General features: G+C 49.9%; 1 protein-coding gene across 1 annotated transcript in view; it reads right to left on the minus strand.

The window, feature by feature from the left end:
• DIS3L2 (DIS3 like 3'-5' exoribonuclease 2) overlaps window positions 1-12,772 on the minus strand; it is a 290,966-nt gene that overhangs the window by 50,221 nt on the left and 227,973 nt on the right. The window lies entirely within an intron of this gene.

Below are 12,772 nucleotides of genomic sequence, written 5' to 3' on the forward strand. Positions count from 1 at the left end.
CTGAGAAAGCTACTCCATCATTCCCCCACCCGCAGAACCCCGCTTCCTACCGAGACAGCCAGATGGCCAAGGTCTAATGAAGGCAGGCTGGGTGAGGAGTGCGCAGCATGGGGGGGGGGGTATGGCTTGCCCCCCCTCCAATCGAGCCCATTCCGATGCCTGCAAAGCTGTCGCTCCCCCCACCCCCACCCCCAGTAGCCGAGCTGCAGGAGCTGGAGATGAGTAATTATGTTCCACACTTATTAAATGTTTTCCTTGCAGGCCAATTTAGCAGCTAATCTTCGTGAAATGCTTAGTGAGTCCCTCGGCAGCCGCGTTTTGCCGAGCGGAGCCAGAAACAGGCTATTAAATCAAGATTTGCTACAGTGGTTCTTTACTGTCGGATCCCGAGAGCCCTCATTTGCATCTCTCTCTCTCTCTCTTGGTGTTTAGCTTATAATGACCAGCGCTTACATGCGCACACACATACAAACATGACACATATACTCAGCGCCTTCTCTTCTGCAGGAACGACAGACCACTGAAGACCAGAAGGTTTTCTCAGGGGTGCGCAACTTAGGCGTTCTCCTGGATGGGCGGTTGTCTTTTGAAGAACATTTGACGGCCATCTCCAGGGGAGCTTTTTATCAGGCTCGCCTGATCCGCCAGTTGCGCCCCTTTCTTGACCGGGACGCCTTATGCACGGTCACTCATGCTCTTGTTACCTCTCGCCTGGACTACTGCAATGCTCTCTACATGGGGCTCCCCTTGAAGAGCACCCGAAGGCTCCAGTTGGTTCAGAATGCAGCTGCGCGGGTGATAGAGGGAGCCACTCGTGGCTCCCATGTAACACCACTCCTGCGCAGGCTGCACTGGCTGCCTGTGGTCTTTCGGGTGCACTTCAAGGTGTTGGTTACCACCTTTAAAGCGCTCCATGGCTTAGGACCGGGTTACTTACGGGACCGCCTACTGCTACCGATTGCCTCCCACCGACCCGTGCGCTCTCACAGAGAGGGACTCCTCAGGGTACCGTCCGCCAAGCAATGTCGGCTGGCGGCCCCCAGGGGAAGGGCCTTCTCTGTGGGGGCTCCCACCCTCTGGAACGAACTTCCCCCAGGACTTCGTCAACTTCCTGACCTTCGGACCTTCCGCCGCAAGCTGAAGACGTACTTATTTATTCGCGCAGGACTGGCATAGAATTTTTAGAAGTTTTTATTATTCGGTTTTAAATTTTAAAGTGGGTTTTATTGTTCTAAATGCATTTTAATTCAGGGCCATATTTAATGTTTTTTAATTATTGTTTTTATTCTGTATTTATTCATTTTGGTTTTATTTGGCTGTGAACCGCCCTGAGTCCTTCGGGAGAAGGGCGGTATAAAAATTTAATAAATAAATAAATAAATAAATTTAGAGGGAGGGGTCACCGTCACAACAACACACAATTTCTCAAACAGCAGAAGACAATCTAATGTGGGAGGACCCTTGCTTCGGGAGATCTGAGAGGGGACGTCAGCAAAAGGAAGGGAGGGGCAGGCCTGGATAAGTGCTGAGTCATGGAGCCACACCCCATGGCCTATATAAAGGATCTGCTTTTTGGCATTCCTTGAGTCAGGCAAAGTCTCATCTGGTTTGCTGAAGTCACACCTTGGATTCCTGCCTGCCCTGAGAACTCTGACAGAAATTTGGCAAAGCTGCAGAGGCTTCGTGGCCATGCTTGATACAGACTTCCCAGACCCAGCCGTCAGAGGAGTGGGACACGACAAGTTGCCTCTTGAAAAAGCACCTTTGGAACAACCATGACCTGGAGGACGGAGAATCTCCATAGAGAACCAGTGGAACAGTTTACCTCCAGAAGTTGTAGCTGCTCCATCACTGAAGGTCTATGGAGATTCTCCGTCATCCAGGTCACGGTTGTCCCAAAAGTGCTTTTTTCAAGAGGCAAACTGGACTTTCTGGTTTTTCTTTGAAGACGCTTCGCTTCTCATCCAAGAAGCTTCTTCGGCTCTGTCTCCACTTGGAAAAAGCACCTTTGGCACATAGATCACTGGAGGTTTTTAAGACGAAACCGGGCTGCCATTTGTCTGAAACGCCATAGGGCAGTGATGGCGAAACTTTTTGCCATCGCGTGCCAGGAGGGGAGGGGCGGAGGGGTCACGTGTGCGTGTGCCCATACCCATAATTCTATGCGCCCTGGCCGGGCGCATTGCTGCGCGCACCACCACCCCCGCTCCCCCTGCTCCTGGCATGTGATGGCCTGGTAGGCCTGTTTTTCTCTTTCACCAGGTTTCAGAGTCTTTCTAGGAGTCTGGGGAGGGCAAAAACGATCTTCCCCACCCCCATGGAGGCCCTCTGCCAACTTCCGGTGGGACTGGAAAGCCCGTTTTTTGCTGTCCCCAGCCGCCAGAATCTCCTTAGGAGTCTGGGGAGGGTAAAACAATTCTGCCCCCTGGAGGCCCTCCGGAGACCAAAAACAGCCCAAGTTGGCAAACGGGCTGATTTCGGCCTCCAGAGAGCTTCCAGGGGTGGGTGGGAAAATCCATTTTTCACGCTCCCCAGACTCCTAGAGAGGCCCTGGAAGCTGGGGACAGCAAAAAATGGACCTCCCCGCTTCCCCGAGACCCTCCGGAGGCAGGAAACAGCCTGTCTCCCTACTTCTAGTGGGCCCAGAAGACCCAAAAATCACCCTGGAGCTGAGCTTGCATGTCCACTGATACGGCTACACGTGCCACAGCTTCGCCATCACGGCCATAGGGTCTTCTGCTTGATCAGGGTTGGACTAGAAGACCTCCAAGGTCCCCCCAGCTCTATTCTGATTGATTGAGCCCGCCCTAGTAGTCTGAAATGTGAAATGAGCCCCTCCCAGCTGGGCCGGTTGCTATTCCATCAGGTGCAGCGGAGGAAAACCGGGCATTGCAAGTGAACTCCGGCAAAGCTGGCTGGGGAATTCTGGGAGTTCTGGGAGATAAAATCCACAGAGTTGAAATAAAAACAAACCCTGACCTCACGGGACGTCGTACCAAAGAAACTCCATTTTTCCCCCCCTCCTTCGTTCCAAATTGCAAATTACCGGGAGCGAAATTCCACCCGTTCAAAACGGGCGGGAGCAGCAGCCGCCAAGAGAGGCGTTGGGTTTTCTTTGCTGGATGGTTAAACACGTCAACAAGCAACCCAGGATTTCGTGAGAAAACACCCCGTTGGCACAGAGACGGGCAACCGTTCCAAGGGTAGAGCTTCCCTCGTTATGCAATCCGGCACGGTTACATTGGATCGTCGCGTTTCAGGATTGGCACCGGAATTCTTTCATTTGTGGCGGATGATTTGGGGGCCAGAATTCAAAATACGTTCTCTCTCTCTCTATCTCTCTCTCTCCCCCCTCCCTCCCTCCCTCAGAAATCCTTGTAGGGGGAGACTGAAGACACCCCTTAGCTAGACAAACTCAAACTGATCAGGCCAGTGGGCAGCAAAGGGTCTGGGAAACCACTAAGTCTCTTAAAAGATTGGGAAAAAAATCAATTTGTAGCTCAGGGTTGAAATGATGGGTCCTTAAGTGTTCTCTGAGCTTGGTTGTTTCCATGCAAGACCTTTCATTACCCAGCTAGGTAACGTCATCAGTGCCGGTGAGTGTGAGGTTTGCTCCTGTTTATATATATACAGCAGCTCGCCCTGACAGTGTTGGTGGGAATGTGGTTTTCACCTTGGCAGTCCTTGATTTAAGGTATTGTTTTATGCTTGGCTGTTTGTCTGGTATTAATCCCTGCTTATCTAGGTAGATCAGCAGAAGAGAGTATTTACAGCTCAGACTTGAACTGTGGGGAATCCACGTGAACTGATGGGTGTTACCTAGTTTAGGTAATTAAACATCTGCACGAAAACAACCAAAAACAACCCCTCTTCCCCTTCCTCCTCCTCTCCATAAATCCTATTCCCGTCTAGCACTGATGATGTGACCTAGTTGGGTGATGAAACATCAGCAAGAAAACAACCAAGATCAGAGGGCACCAAGGATCCCGGTCTTCTTCTTCCTCCTCCTCCTCCTCCTCCTCCTCCTCCTCCTCCTCCTTCTCCTCCTCCTCTCAACCCCTCCTGTCTTCTAGCACTGATGATGTGACCTAGTTGGGTAATGAAATGCCTGCAAGAAAACAACCAAGCTCAGAGAGCACCAAGGACCCCAGTCTTCCTCCACCTCCTCCTCCTCCTCCTCTTCCTCTCTGTAGATCCTACCCACTTCCAGCACTGATGATGTTACCCAGTACAGGCAATGAAACACCTGCAAGAAAACAGCCCAGCTCAGAGAGCACCGTGGAGCCCCTTCAGGTTGAAAAAAAAACACAATAAAAATAAACTTTCGGCCACTCTCCTTGCTTACAGCAGGAACAGGTGACTTGGTGTCCCGAGGAAATGTTAAAGAGGACAGCTTCCCAAATGGACGGTCTGAATCAGATGGACATCTGGAGCTCATTATTTGGAGGCGATGCTGCCCAACCGAGGCTCCTCTTCAAAAGCTATATATTTTTCAAGAGCAAAATATTGGAGAAGCTCCAGCTCAGGGCTTTTTCCTAGAAAAAAGGATACTGGCCGAGGTAGGGTTTTGGGATGGATTCAACCAGTGAGGTTTTGGCTCAAAACGTCCACTTCTCTCTTCCACAAAGGAGTTTTATTGCTCTGAATTTGGGCTCGTCATCGTCCTAGGCAGAACACGAAGGCACCCTTGCCCAGCATCAGTGTGCAGGCCATCCTCGACTTACAACCAACGATTCGTTTAGTGACCCGTTCGAAGTTACAACGGCCCTGGGAGAAAAAAACAGGGACCGACGACCGCTTTCCGTGTGAACGTCACAGCCTCTTTCAAAGTCACGGGATCAAAATTCAGACGCTCGGCTGCTGGTGGGTATTTAGGACGGCTGCAGTGTCTCGGGGGGGGGGGGGTCACGTGATCCCCTTTTGCGATCGTCTGACAAGCAAAGTCAACAACCGTGTTTCTAATTTAGCAACCGCAAGTTGTAAGTCAAGGACTACTTGTACTTAAAAACTAATACGCTGGAGGGTGATGGGACCACTTTGTCCCACCTGGTCAGCAAGTATTTCTCACCCTTAGAAACTTTAAAATAGGCGGACTTCAACTCCCAGCATTCCCCAGGCAGCATACATGGACTTCAACTCCCAGCATTCCCCAGCTGGAAGGCATGGACTTCAACTCCCAGCATTCCCCAGGCAGCATACATGGACTTCAACTCCCAGCATTCCCCAGCTGGAAGACATGGACTTCAACTCCCAGCATTCCCCAGGCAGCATACATGGACTTCAACTCCCAGCATTCCCCAGGCAGCATACATGGACTTCAACTCCCAGCATTCCCCAGGCAGCATACATGGACTTCAACTCCCAGCATTCCCCAGCTGGAAGGCATGGACTTCAACTCCCAGCATTCCCCAGGCAGCATACATGGGCTTCAGCTCCCAGCATTCCCCAACTGGAAGACATGGACTTCAACTCCCAGCATTCCCCAGGCAGCATACATGGACTTCAACTCCCAGCATTCCCCAGGCAGCATACATGGACTTCAACTCCCAGCATTCCCCAGGCAGCATACATGGACTTCAACTCCCAGCATTCCCCAACTGGAAGGCATGGACTTCAACTCCCAGCATTCCCCAGGCAGCATACATGGACTTCAACTCCCAGCATTCCCCAGCTGGAAGGCATGGACTTCAACTCCCAGCATTCCCCAGGCAGCATACATGGACCAACTCCCAAAATTCCCCAGGCAGCATACATGGGCTTCAGCTCCCAGCATTCCCCAACTGGAAGACATGGACTTCAACTCCCAGCATTCCCCAGGCAGCATACATGGACTTCAACTCCCAGCATTCCCCAGGCAGCATACATGGACTTCAACTCCCAGCATTCCCCAGGCAGCATACATGGGCTTCAGCTCCCAGCATTCCCCAACTGGAAGACATGGACTTCAACTCCCAGCATTCCCCAGGCAGCATACATGGACTTCAACTCCCAGCATTCCCCAGGCAGCATACATGGACTTCAACTCCCAGCATTCCCCAACTGGAAGGCATGGACTTCAACTCCCAGCATTCCCCAGGCAGCATACATGGACTTCAACTCCCAGCATTCCCCAGGCAGCATACATGAACTTCAGCTCCCAGAATTCCCCAACTGGAAGGCATGGACTTCAACTCCCAGCATTCCCCAGCCGGAAAGCATGGACTTCAACTCCCAGCATTCCCCAGCCGGAAGGCATGAACTTCAATTCCCAGCATTCCCCAGCCAGAAGGCATGGACTTCAACCCACAGAATTCCTCCAGTGGCTGGGAAAATATTCACATCTCCCATCCTCAAGTGAGAGAGGACTGGGAAAGGATTGTCCAAAAAAAGTCAAGATGGAGGATTGCAACCGTGTGATGAAATCCGAACAACTCTCTGACCCCGATTTTATTTTAAAATGTATTTATTTATTTTTATTTTGACTTATGAAGTTACTTGGATGAGTAACGGAACGTCTCAGATTAACAAACTTTGGTCCGGTTGCCATGATCTAACCTTTTTTTTTTTTTTTTTTTAAAGATACTTTTGGCCTGGATGGTTAAGTCTTCACTGACATATTGCAATACATTTTGAGGAGAAACCCCTGAAGTTGGTTTGGCAAGAGTTGGTATTTTCCAAGGCCTTTCTGACTTTCTGTCTAATTTTTTTTTATTTTTATTTTGACTGATGAAGTTACTTAGATGAGTAAAGAAACGTCTCGGATTAAACCGACGTCGGCCCACCTTTTAGATACCTGTGATTAAAGCTCCACCCCTTTTTGTATGCGTCACAAAAGGGCGGAGCTCCTCTGACATGGTTGTGGCAGCCATCTTGACTTTTTTGACCTCTTCCCCTGTGGACCCCCTGCCACAATTCTTAGGATCGTACATAGAAAATACACGCTTTCCTTCTTTTATGTAGACTGAGAGCATATGCACCAAAATAAATTCCTTGTGTGTCCAATCACACTTGGCCAATAAAAATTCTATTCTATTCTATTCTATTCTAGAACAGGGGTCTCCAACCTTGGCAACTTTAAGCCTTGGCGGACTTCAACTCCCAGAATCCCCCAGCCAGCAAAGCTGGCTGAGGAACTCTGGGAGTTGAAGTCCACAAGTCTTAAAGGGACCAAGGTTGGAGACCCCTGGTATAGGGCCATGATGGCAATATGGTGGCACATGGACCCATATTGGTGGGCACGTGAGCTCAGCTCCAGCCAGCTGACTTTCAGGCCTTCTGGGCCCATCAGAAGTTGGGAAACGGGTCGTTTCCAGCCTCTGGAGGGCCTCCGGGTGGGGGGAGGCCACTTTCGCTCTCCCCAGGCTCCTAGAAAGGCTCTGGAGCCCGGGGAAAGCGAAAAACGGGCCTACAGTCCCCACCGTGCCATAAGCTTTGCTGGCTGGGGGAATTCTGGGAGTTGAAGTCCGCCAAGGCTTAAAGTTGCCAAGGTTGGAGACCCCTGTTCTAGAAAGTCTACAGTGTCTCTGGCTGCCAGAAGAGGAAAAACAAACCAAAAGGCATTCAAACAAGCTGAGATTATTTTGAATACAGTTTTTCATCATCATCGTCGTCGTCATCATCATATTTGCATCATGCTTTTCCATTAAAACAGTCCTTCCCAACCTCAGCAATTTTATGAGGCGAGGACTTCAACTCCCAGAATTCCCCAGGCAGCAGAGCTAACTTGAGGAATTCTGGGAGTTGCAGTCCACTCGTCTTAAAATCGCTGAGGTTGAAAAACACTCCGCCATAAATACAGGATAAAGCAAAACAGGGGTTAAAAAAAAAAAAAAGACTTAAATTGGGAACAGCGACAGCTGCCAGATTAAATTTATTTCAGCATCGAAATCAGCTGACAACTCCTCTGAATTCAAATGCCTTTGTTTGCCCTTCGAGGAGCAAGCTCAAAATGTTAAGTGGTTTTTAGATTTTTTTTGACACCCTGAGTGTTGTGCATCGCACCGGCTCTTGGTGCGCTTAAATGAGGGCGTCCTAAATTGTCACCCCCAAATGTACAAAGCTGCCGGGGAACAGGGTGCGTTATGTGTTACGTTTGTTTGGAATAATTTGCTGTTGCCACACATCACTGGAGCGTTTAGAAATTCTTGCTGCTTCAAATCACCTTCCGAATGCGAGAAAATGGATATTCCCCTCCAATTTTCTCTCGCGCAAACGGAAAAAACATCCACCTCTGCTTTGAAAGCGAGCACTGTTTCCCATTCTGATGACATTCAGATTAACTGTGACTTAACTGAAGTTCAGTTAATGAAGAATTCAGGATCGGAAATAGCAGTTGGGGCCTTCCTTTCACTAGGTAGCTTTGCCTGAGGGCAGGACGAGAAGCATTGTGTTCTGTCCCCCGCCCCCCACAACCACAACCAAGAAGACACGCGAGCTGACTATATCTACCAGCAATTTATTGCTACGACAGATATCAGCTCTGGCAACGAACCTGTGATTGCCTGCCAAGTTCTCTTATCTCCTTAGAAGCCCGCGTAACTACAGTTTGTTGCTGGAGCAACCAAGAGTTCAGAAATAAACAGAAATCCAAAAGCCAAATTCTTAGTCTCGAAATATTGTAGCCAAAGTTTCCAAGAGTCAGTTTTTGTCCGTCACAAGAAGCTATAGAGCAGCTCCTCCTGCTTTTATACCCTGTGAGGTGTGGCTCCGTGACTCAGCACTCTCCAGGCCTGCCTCACCCCTTCTTTTGTTGTTCCCGCCTCTCCTTTCTGCGATGCCTGGGATTTAACCAGGATTGATTGTCGGCAGCTGGGTCTTGAGGCGTTGCCTGGGAGGGGGAAGGTGAGGGAGAAAGAGGCCCCGTCATCTCCTCCAGCTGGCCTGCCTCTGGGACCTGCAGCGGAGCCAGAGAGGAAGGTCCTGCACAGGGAAGTCCTATCGGCTCTTCCCCCTCACTCTCTGAGTCACTCTCTGCCAGGAGGCCAGGCTCGGGAACCGAAGACACAACACAATGGATGGAAACTAACCAAGGAGAGAAGCAACCTAGAACTAAGGAGAAATTTCCTGCCAGGGAGAACAATCAACCCATGGAACAGCAGTTGCCTCCAGAAATTGGGGCTGCTCCATCGCTGGAGGCTTTCAAGGAGAGATTGGACAACTGTTTGTCTGAAATGGTATAGAGTTTCTTGCTCGAACAGGGGGTTAGACTAGAAGACCTCCAAGGTCTCTTAGGAATAGGGGTGACATGACAGCAGTGCTCCGGTATTTGAGGGGCTGCCAGAAAGAAGATGGGGAGTCAACCTATTCTCCAAAGCCCCTGAAAGCAGAACAAGAAGAGATGGATGGAAACCAACCAAGGAGAGAAGCAAGCTGGAACTAAGGAGGAATTTTCCTGACAGGGAGAACAATTAATCAGTGGAACAGCTTGCCTCTAGGAGTTGTGGATGCCCCAACACTGGAGGTTTTTAAAAAGAAATTTGTCTGAAATGGTATATAGCAGGGGTCTCCAACCTTGGTCGCTTTAAGACTTGTGGACTTCAACTTCCAGAGTCCCTCAGCCAGCAAAGCTTGTGGACTTCAACAAAGCTGGCTGAGGAACTCTGGGAGTTGAAGTCCACAAGTCTTAAAGGGACCCAGGTTGGAGACCCTTGCTATATAGGGTTTCCTGCCTGAGCAGGGGGTTGGCCTAGAAGACCTCCAAGGTCCCTTCCAACTCTGTTATTCCGTTCAATAAATCACAGTTCCCTAATCTAAAAGTCCAGAAACAAAAGAGGAGGAGGACTGTGGGGTCTTTTGGGGCTCTCTGAGCTTGATTGTTGTCTTGCAGGCGTTTCATTACCTAACTAGGTAACACCATCGGTGCACTGGTAAAGAAACATCAGCAAGAAAACCATCACGTTCAGGTGATCTTTGTCAATCCTTGGAGGATCGGTTCCTGCGAGACTGAACAGCTTCTGAGCGGGAGGTGAAATAGAAAGAAAGGGAAAAAGGAAATCAAGACTCTTTAACTTTTGTTAAAAACACAAAGCTGCCAACTCCCTTTGGGGCCGGAGAGTGCGTGGGAAGAAGTGCGTGAGAAGAAGGGGGCGCCTAGTGCATTACTTGCAAAGGAACAATAAGGTAAAGGTAAAGGTTCCCCTCGCACATACGTGCTAGTCGTTGCCAACTCTAGGGGGTGGTGCTCATCTCCGTTTCAAAGCCGAAGAGCCAGCGCTGTCCGAAGACGTCTCTGTGGTCATGTGGCCGGCATGACTCAACGCCAAAGGCGCACGGAACGCTCTTCCCTTCCCACCAAAGGTGGTCCCTATTTTTCTACTTGCATTTTTTTACGTGCTTTCGAACTGCTAGGTTAACAGAAGCTGGGACAAGTAACGGGAGCTCACCCCGTTACATGGCAGCACTAGGGATTCGAACCGCTGAGCTGCCGACCTTTCAATCGACAAGCTCAATGTCCTAGCCCCTGAGCCACCGTGTCCCTATAAAAGGAACAATATGCAGCCCTTTAACAGAATAAGGGACGTGGTGGCTCAGGGGCTAGGACGTTGAGCTTGTCGATCGAAAGGTCGGAAGCTCAGCGGTTTGAATCCCTGGTGCTGTGTAATGGGGTGAGCTCCCGTTCCTTTTCCCAGCTTCTGCCAACCTAGCAGTTTCAAAAGCACGTAAAAATGCAAGTAGAAAAAATAGGGACCACCTTTGGTGGGAAGGGAACCGTTGAGTCATGCCGGCCACATGACCACGGAGACGTCTTCGGACAGCGCTGGCTCTTCGGCTTTGAAACGGAGATGAGCACCGCCCCCTAGAGTCAGGAATGACTAGCACATATGTGCGAGAGGAACCTTTACCTTTAAAAGAATTAAGAATTAGACAGGAATCTTAGAGGTCATCTAGTCCAACCCCCAGCTCAAGCAGGAGGCCCTGTACCACTCAGACAAGTGGCTGTCCAATCTCTTCTTCAAAACGTCCAGCGATGAAGCACCCACAACCTCTGAAGGAAACCCTTTCTATTGATTAATTGTTCCAGCTATCGGGAAATTTCTCCTTATTTCTAGATCGCTTCTCTCCTTGATTAGTTTCCATCCATTGTTTCTTGTCCTGCCTTCAGGGGCTTTGGAGAATAGGTGGACCCTCGTCTTCTTTGTGGCAGCCCCTCAACTATTGGAAGACTGCTACCGTGTTTCCCCGAAAATAAGACCCTGTCTTATATTTTTTTTGAACTTCAAAACAAGCGCTTGGCCTTATTTTCGGGGAGGTCTTATTATTTTGGGGGCGCGTGGAGCAAGGCAGGGCTCCTCTTGCCGTCTTACCTGATTTCCAGCTCTGTCTCCCTAACCCGAGAAAATGGTAGGGACCAGCTGTGTATGTGTTTAAAAATTTTCAGGGTGGGCTTATTTTTTCGGGGGGGGGCTTATTGTCGGGGAGGGCCTTATTTGAGCGCATGCGCTCAAAAGCCTGATTGGGCTTATTATCAGGGGATGTCTTATTTTCGGGGAAACAAGGTATCGTATCACCCCTACTCCTTCTTTTCACTAGGTTAAAAGGTAAAGGTTCCCCTCGCACATACGTGCTACTCGTTGCCGACTCTAGGGGGCGGTGCTCATCTCCGTTTCAAAGCCGAAGAGCCAGCGCTGTCCGAAGACGTCTCCGTGGTCATGTGGCCGGCATGACTCAACACCAAAGGCGCACAGAACGCTGTTACCTTCCCACCAAAGGTGGTCCCTATTTTTTCTACTTGCATTTTTACGTGCTTTCGAAACTGCTAGGTTGGCAGAAGCTGGGACAAGTAACGGGAGCTCACCCCATTACACGGCAGCACTAGGGATTTGAACCACTGAGCTGCCGACCTTTCCATCGACAAGCTCAACGTCCTAGCCCCTGAGCCACCGTGTCCCTATAAAAGGAACAATATGCAGCCCTTTAACAGAATAAGGGACGTGGTGGCTCAGGGGCTAGGACGTTGAGCTTGTCGATCGAAAGGTCGGAAGCTCAGCGGTTTGAATCCCTGGTGCTGTGTAATGGGTGAGCTCCGTTCCTTTCCCAGCTTCTGCCAACCTAGCAGTTTCAAAAGCACGTAAAATGCAAGTAGAAAATAGGGACCACCTTTGGTGGAAGGAACAGCGCCCGCGCCTTGGCGCTGAGTCATGCCGCCACATGACCACGGAGACGCCTTCGGACAGCGCTGGCTCTTCCGCTTTGAAACGGAGATGAGCACCGCCCCCTAGAGTCAGGAATGACTAGCACATATGTGCGAGAGGAACCTTTACCTTTAAAAGAATTAAGAATTAGACAGGAATCTTAGAGGTCATCTAGTCCAACCCCCAGCTCAAGCAGGAGGCCCTGTACCACTCAGACAAGTGGCTGTCCAATCTCTTCTTCAAAACGTCCAGCGATGAAGCACCCACAACCTCTGAAGGAAACCCTTTCTATTGATTAATTGTTCCAGCTATCGGGAAATTTCTCCTTATTTCTAGATCGCTTCTCTCCTTGATTAGTTTCCATCCATTGTTTCTTGTCCTGCCTTCAGGGGCTTTGGAGAATAGGTGGACCCTCGTCTTCTTTGTGGCAGCCCCTCAACTATTGGAAGACTGCTACCGTGTTTCCCCGAAAATAAGACCCTGTCTTATATTTTTTTTGAACTTCAAAACAAGCGCTTGGCCTTATTTTCGGGGAGGTCTTATTATTTTGGGGGCGCGTGGAGCAAGGCAGGGCTCCTCTTGCCGTCTTACCTGATTTCCAGCTCTGTCTCCCTAACCCGAGAAAATGGTAGGGACCAGCTGTGTATGTGTTTAAAAATTTT

Source organism: Ahaetulla prasina, chromosome 6 (genome assembly GCF_028640845.1).
Source record: "Ahaetulla prasina isolate Xishuangbanna chromosome 6, ASM2864084v1, whole genome shotgun sequence".
Taxonomy (NCBI): Eukaryota; Metazoa; Chordata; class Lepidosauria; order Squamata; family Colubridae; genus Ahaetulla; species Ahaetulla prasina.